Genomic DNA, 8,602 nt, shown 5'->3' with positions numbered 1-8,602 from the left:
CGAACAGAAATTTGGATTTTCGCATGACTCAAAATTCACAAAAAGTCGTTACAACGGTAGCTCTAGGAATATTAGATCACCAGTGGTGAAGATTCGCTCGATAGGGTGCTAATTGGGTGATTCAAAGGCTGACAATCTTAACTAAAAACCTCAACGTCTGAGTGATCCTCCTGAATAGTCTGTCTACTTCATAGGTAATATAAAAAATAGAAGGGTTTTCCAAGATTGACTTAGCTATCTTTTAGTACCATGAGGTGAAACTAAGATTACAAGTAGAGCTGACATAGACCAAAATGTCAGAGAGTCTAGAAGATTCGAAAATGAGGAATTTGGACAAATGGTTCAAGGTATAGTCCTCATGGACCGAGGGATAGTACACTGAGTGACATGGTCGACAAACATCGAATCATTATCAAAGTCTCCACATAGGGGTGTCATTAGGTTTTCAAATAAGGATGGTAGGATGAGACAACACCTAGAACAAAACTAACTTTTTCCTAGCCAAAAGAAATGGAAGTAGGGGTATGGTTAAGGAATCGTTGACAACTGTCGATAGAATCGACAAGACCAATGATATTTCGCAATTCATGACACTCGTGATGATTTTTGATTTCCTACAATTGCAACCTTGGATTTGGTAAGAATCTCTTCTGCTACGCTCACGTCTCCCAAGAAGGTACATAATCTAAGCAAGGTCGACATTGGAATAACCTGATATAAGCTGGATATTAATGTTTAATAACTAACCTCGTGGTTAGAGTAAACAAGAAGTTATCACTTAGATAATCACCAAGAATTTTTCTAAGGGTCCATATGAATTCCCTCAGTCAAAACAACAAGTCTGAGAAAGTTGATTCGCTCTACCCCACAGATACATGCTAACCTTATCTACAAATGGTATTTCCATAATTTCTTCTAACCCAAACTTCGAGCGTCTTAAATGATCTCCCAACTGGTATACCTCTACCCGTCATTCCAAAGGAATGCATGTCGCAGAGGACCATCCTCCCCTTTGATCCTCAACTGTTCCAAATTAGACTTTCTCCCACTGAGATTTCCTCTAATTCACGTCACTCTATGCCATTCCTAGGGAATGCATGTTGCAGAGTAGCGATCCGATGTTCAAAGTCATTAATCAATTGGTTACGTCTAGCTTGAGGCACAATCCCGACACGTTCAATAGGATGTGACTATTCATCCATAATGAGGATTGCACTACTATGCCGAAAGATGCCAATAAACAGAAGCCATGACATCCAAATGATATCAAGGTCGACATATTACTAGAGTAGGAGAATATCTTAAGTATGCTCTGAACAAACCATGCTCTAATACCAAACTGACACGCCCCAATCCTGATATCCCTACATACCAGGATAGGCATATGCTAGCCGACACCCGAGGTTGACGAAGCCATTTGAAACATGTATAAAAAATAAAAAAAAATGTAATTATAATGAATTAAACCAAAGCAGAATCATGTTCAGAGAATACAACTAATCAAGAATAATGTTAAAGATTTATTGTAAAAGGTATGAACAAAGGAATGGGTCTTACCTTGAGAAGACGCAAAGATCCGTACGTGGAATTTCCCTAACACCGGGACTGTGTGCCTCGATTCTAACACATGAAGGGGCACAAAACAGAAAATGTGAGTAGACCAAAGTTTATAATAATAATACTAATAATAAGAAAACTGTTTTCTTTATGAACATACTAACCCCTTGTTTTGAAAACACATATATATAATACTATATAGTAGCTTTCCGAAAACTTTACATGCCATGAAAACATTCATAAAATCAGTACGTATGAAACCGTGCTAAAAAATGAATATAGCCGCTCGAAGGCAAATTCGTAAAACCTCCGTAAGTCCCATCAATTTTGTACTCTTTAGGGGTATCATAGTCGCCCGAAGGCAGTACCTATCCATCATCCGAAGGTGAAGCTGTACGACACTGGGTTATGCCAGTGAAGAAACATGGTAGGCCCCATCACCTAACGGTGAAGCTGTACGACTCCGAGTTACGCTGGAGAAGAAATATATAACATCACACAACGACACTAGTTGTAGCTAGTGAAGCTGCTTGACACTGGTTTCGCCAGTGAAGCTAGGGCTATGGCATTAATATCTCACTCCTCATTCGCATGAATGTGATGTTGTACGGCACTGGGTTACGCTAGTGAAGAAACATGGTAGGCCTTATGACCTAAAGGTGAAGTTGTAAAACTCCGGGTTATGCCGGAGAAGAAACATACACATAAATATCCTCAACTGTGTCCTATGGCCATAGACATCTACATACCCATAATAACGCATTATCATAAATTTGTAAAATATATCATATTTGAAAGCCATAGAATTTCATATACAAGAATCCAAATATTCATAACCATTCGTAAAACGTAAATTCGAGAAATCATAAATATTTCGTAAAAGCAATTTAAATAAATCATAATTAGTGCATAAACGTAAAATCAAGAAATCATGCCTTTCGTGAATGCAAACCTAATATTTTATAAAAACATGCAAGTTAAGAAGGGGTCCACTCACAGTATTCCATTGCTGAGGAGTCGCCCGAACTAGAGAGGATGGTGTCGCTTCTAAACACAATTTGAGGTCATTTAGTAAAACTCTACCAAAACGATAGAATTGTGTAAAACGGATAGCAGATTTGGAATCAAGACGTCGAAATTAGCCTTGGAGGGGTCCCAGCTGAAATCCGAAATAATCAACCTAAAAGTCAACGTTGACCGGTCAATCGTCAATGAAAGTCAACGGGTCGGGTCAACGAGTCAATGGGTCAGATCCATTTAGGGTTAATGGCCCAATGGTTTTGGGCCTAGGTTATTGGGTTATTGGATTTGGGCCTAAAATTTGAATTAGGCTTGGACCGGGTTTGCACTGGGCTTAGGGATGGGCAAAATACCCATGGGTTTGGGTAACCGCGGTTATCTGCCCATTTAAAGTTCATGGTTACAATTATGGGTAACAGTTTAGACGAACAAAGGGTTATGGATATAACCGTTTATGGGTATAACCGTTTATCCGTGAAATTTAAATAGACGGTTATGGGTATTACCAGTGGTTATAACGGGTATCCATCGGTCTTCGGTATTACCCGCGGTTATAACGGGGATTCATTTAATTTAATATATGTAAAATTAAAAAAAAATTAAAAACCCTAAATTTTCAATCTCTCCGAACTCAAAGTCTCAAACGTCCTATCCCATACTCATCTCTCCCTCATCGTTGCCCTCTCTCTCATCTCTGTCGCTCATCTATCTCTCCTCTACGGACTCAGAGTTGAGAGAATTCACTCTATTGGGTTTCTACGGAGGTTATGAGGCAATGAAAGTTTAGTTTTTTTATATTTGTTTGTCCATTGACTTGATCAGAACAATTGGATTGTATAAGTGAGGGCTTAGTGATTCAAACTGGAGTAACATCTTTGTTCGTCAGATTTGTTAGTTTAGTGTTATTCATCTGAGGATCATATACTTAATGTTTAATCTCGTCTGTGTTCTACAATGCGAAATTAGTATGCAGGGCCTAGTAAGTTCTTATAGAAGTATCAGCGTTTGTAAGATTTGTTGTTTTAGTTTAATACATATAAGCATCGCATACAATTTCAATCTCATCAATGTCAATGGCGGAGCCAGAAAATATTTTATGGGTGGGCTAGCTAAAAAAATTACCCTAAAATCAAATTTTTTGGTTTTTGCTACATACGTATTCTATGCAAAAATTTAAGTTTAACTTTTGTATTTATATACTTAAAATTTGCTTGGCAGGAACTCAATAAGCTTCGCAATTGCAAACTAACAAAATTACAATGAATCATCAAATTTCACATATATTTAGATTTAAACACAAGAAGAAGATAGAAAACTTGATATCTCAATTACAATCACACAACTAGATCAAAGAAAAACACTGAAAGTAGAAGTAAAGACAATATTAAAAAATTGGTTGAAACTAATATAAACCCCACTATATCAAAGCAGAATAATCTTGAACAAAATGACATCACAATTTTCGTGGTAATTTTTATATTTTTAGTTGTGCTAAATACTCACTGGGCTAGTTTCATTAAAAATAATTCTTCTTAAACATTTCTTTTTGTCTATTATATCTACACACTAAAGTATATATACATATTGCTACAAATCCTCCTTGGGCTACAGCCCACTGTAGTCCATAGTGTGGCTACACCATTGATCAATGTTATACAGTGCCACAATTTGCCTCTATGCAAATGAATCCATTAGTGTTCGAAAGTGTTTAGTTTCGGAATATTTTGGAGCTTTGAATTATCTAGTATTCAAAATAATGACTACTTTTTGTTTTTAGAAGCTTTACTTTGTAATCATATGGATTATAATTAAAGACTTGCTTAGGTGTAACAGAAAAATATAGTTTGTAAACTATTATTTCAATTATTTGAATTGTATGAGGACTTAAATTATTAAAATAGGGAAATGCATGCTAAAATGTACCTATAACGGTGTTTAATTCTTAGAAAATGAAAATCATGACAAATTTTTCTTTTGTAATTTTCAAGTTGTTAAAAAAAAAACATGTAGACGAGTAAAAAAAGGGGTAAACGGGTAAATGGCTATGGTTAAATTGGTACACGGTTGTGATTAAATGGGTGCACATTTATGGGTATGGTTAACCGTTTATAAACGGTTATGGGTATGGGTATAACCGTTTATGCAATTACCCAATGAGTAAATGGTTATGCAGGTATGAACATAAATGGTTATGGGTAAATAACCGCGGTTACCTGTCCACCATAACCGTTGCCTATCCATAATCGGGCTTGGTTATTGGGCTAATGGGTTTGGATCGGGTTAGGGTCATTGGGCCAAAGGGTTTTGGATCGGTTTATTTGATTTAGATTTGGGTTGGATGCGGGTTAGGTTTAGTGGGTTGGGCTCAGGGCTAAGTGGATTGGGCCTGGTTCAATGGGTTAGATTTTGGGCTGGGTTACTTGGTTCTCGGGTCGAGTCTACCGATTTCAAGCTGGATTTCCCAGGGAAGGAAGCCAGAGCTTCCCAAGTTCTAATCAGGCTTATTTCTACACCATTTGTAATGATTCAAAAGCCAAAATGAAGTTGGACATGAAAGGAAGAGATTCGTACTATTTTGGAGTTGTGTAGTAACTCTTAAGCTGTCGGGTCTCGTCAGAAAAATATGGAGAAAATGTTTCCTTGGTATCCCTGCATTCAAACACTACCAAAGCACCTCACAAACTACCTAAACACAATACTAAACGTGATCTAGGAAGATTTAGGGGTGGTTTCGAACTTACCTCGTCAGAAATCACGTGCACAGTGATTATGTACAGTGTCGAGAAAGAGAGATAGTGAGATCAGAGAGGTGAAGGAGAGAATGGAGGGTCCAACTAGTGGTGATGGTGTGATCGTGGTGGTTGCTATCTCTGTGTATGTGTGTGTTCGCTAGAGTAAGTGGCTCGGAAAAAGAGTAGCAGAGATGGAAGGTGAGAAAGAAAAAGAAGGAGCTCAACAGAGAAAGGGAGATAAGTCTGGAAGAGAAATGAGAAGGAAAGAGTTCTAGAAGATCGGGGAATGAGACATGTGGCAGATAGGGAAATGAGGTATGGGCCTCACGGGTTAGAATAATATTAAAATAATTAAATATCCAACCCTAATATCTAGAATAGTGAATTTACAATTTTACCTCTCGACTTCATAGTTTCATAAAACGTTCCTTGTGACTCCAAATCCGATTCCACTTGCACCCACATGGTGGTAGTATAATCCAATAAAACAGATCTTACATGACACGACAAGGCGGTCAACAAAAGTCATTGCATTTACGTCAAAAGGTAGTTTCACAATTATACAAACCGTAATATTTGGGGACGAGTTGTTACATATAGTTAATTATTTATTTTTTGTTTCTTACAAAAGAAGACAACTAATGAACTGTTGTTAAGACCCAAAATATCACATGCAAACCTCATCAAATCTCGAGGCCCAATTGCTATACAAGCCTCATGCCAAGCCCAAATATAAATCACATTGTGCCCATGCATATTCGTTATCGCAAACTTTATCGCGCTAATCATTATTCATGCTAAAATAAACCAAAGTCACATGTCCAAGGCTTGTCAAGAGAATTGCGGTGTGCATAGTTACGGAAGTTTATCAGGCCTATGTGGAGTCAAGATTATGAAAGACTTTGGGCTACTTGAGAGCCCAAAGATCCAAGTCCATAGCCTTTGAAGTCCACGTAGGTAAGCTTGAGAGATAACTAAACTTAAGTTTCCCTTTTTCCCTAGGGAGTTGACCAACTTAGTTAGGGAGAAACCAAAGTCCTCTAGCCTTATAATCACATGAAAATCCAAACAAGCATTCATGAATGGTTGACTTTTCCTTCCCAGCTCAAGTAGAAGTTCAACACGCGAAAGCCATGAGGCACGCTATCAGAAGTGGCCCCTGTGAAAAGTTGACCCGGGAAGGCATCGCCTTGGGAAGAAGGCATGATGCATGTTTCAAAAAAACGGCAACGTATACTTATCTTAGGCATTTTTCCAACCCCAAATAGAATAAAAAACCAAACACAAACCGATTAATTACGAATCAAAGTTGAATTAACATTTCAACTTGCTCGAGTTACACCTATTGCAGTGAAGTTGTTTTTAGGTTTGTCAAAAGATAGACTTTATTTATAATCTAATCGAAATTTTTACATCCATAGTGAGAATATTAAACAAGAACTCTGGGCTTATCTCTTCCCAAACAAATAAACCACCATGTTTAGCAGTAAAAAAGGTAACTGAGTAGGCAACAAGGTTGCTACCTTGCGACACAAACCCAATTTTGACGTCCTCAATATGCTTCACCAACGATTCAATATCAAAAAACAGGTTTTCCAAGTCAGCTTCTACTTCGACCTCCTTGTTAAGCATTCAAATCAACATATGGACATCCAATTCAATCTCGAGTTTCTTATATCCTTCATCCTTACAAAACAAGATCGTCGCACGAATAGCCTCTGCTTCCGCCAAGATCATCGAATTAAAAACCTTCATCCTGCTCCTCTCGCTCTCCTCAAACAACCTGCAAAGTCCCGAATCACCCAACCATGTCCCCCAAGTCCTGTATTCGAGTTCCACGAGCCATCACAATTAATCTTCGTCTCAAAAGTCGATTTCCTCCACCCTCATTTGCACCAACTCCTACCTGCACCCTATTCATCTTCGTTTTATCCAATGACTCCCACTCCTCATTCACAAGTACCCGATACTCACCCACATGTTTCCTCCTAACCTCAATTACTTTAGTCGGATTCCGAGCTTTGCCTTGAAAAATCACATCATTTCTACACTTCTACATTCTCCAAAGACCAATTCCTGAAGAACCTTGTCCTGCTTTGCCATCTCTTTGACATGTGACCCCAAGGCCTCCCAACATCCCCTAGAGTCACCTCCCACCATCCATTTTTTTCGTTTTCGTTTTCCTTTCTTTTGAGAATAATTAAGAAAATGAATAGTTCGAATTACAACACTTATATGATGAAATGATGTCTTAAGCCATCATGTAAAGAAATATGACTCTTTGTATGAAATGATGTCTTCACTTGTAAGTGAAATGACTTAAGTTCGATTCTTGCTAAATGCGAAGTTGAACTACATATTATGGCAAGCCAAATTAGAAGGCTTAGCCTACTTCCCCACTCCTTAGACCTACTCCAACCCTTGGAGTAAGACTCAAATTTTAGATTCTAAATTTACCCCAACTTGCTCCAACCCTTGGGGCAAATATGAATTTTAACCCAAAACTCATTTTTGGGGTAAATTTAGGCTAGGATTCCTCTCGAGTTACTCAGGCTGGCCTACCATATATGTGTATTTTTTTTTTTGTTTTATAATTATAAATTAATTGAATCAAATTGCTAAGATCTAATATGATCAAATCCAATGGTAAAAAAAAAATTAAATAAATAAAAAAAAAAATAAAAAAAAAAAACAACTAACAGTCCAAATATAAATCCAACGACTAAAGTAATTTAAAAAAAAAAAATTCTTTTATGTGCTTTATTTATTTGATGAAGAAGAAATTTATTAAAGCTTAAAACCTCTAATACAACCGTTTCCCATACAATCAAAATTAAAAGTCTCCATAGCCGAAATCAGAAGACAAAAGTCCTAAAAATGTGGGTTGGCAATAATGAGGCCCACATGAGCTAATGTGTTCGCCACGAAATTAGCCTCCCTATAAATATGCCTCCAACTGATATGTTGAAATTCAGAAGCCAACCATTTGATGTCCTATATAATAGGTTTAAGATGCCAAGGGGGCATCCAAACATCTTGCCCCACCTAGATAACAAGCTTAGAATCTCCTTCCACCATCAACTTCTTCACAACTTTACGCCTAGTGAACAAAAGCCCTTCCTTTAAAGCAACGGCCTCCGCAACCGAAATGGTGGCGCCATCAAGGTTCAATGCCCCAGCACCAATAGGTTGCCACTCCTCATTTCTAAGAACAAAAGAAGCTGCAAAACTATCCAAACTAACCGACCCATCAAAGTTTAATTTCACATAGCCTTGGGGAGGAGGATGCCAAC

The sequence above is a fragment of the Pyrus communis genome, chromosome 4 (genome assembly GCF_963583255.1).
Source record: "Pyrus communis chromosome 4, drPyrComm1.1, whole genome shotgun sequence".
Lineage (NCBI taxonomy): Eukaryota > Viridiplantae > Streptophyta > Magnoliopsida > Rosales > Rosaceae > Pyrus > Pyrus communis.
Note: the sequence above shows the minus strand (reverse complement) of the source record.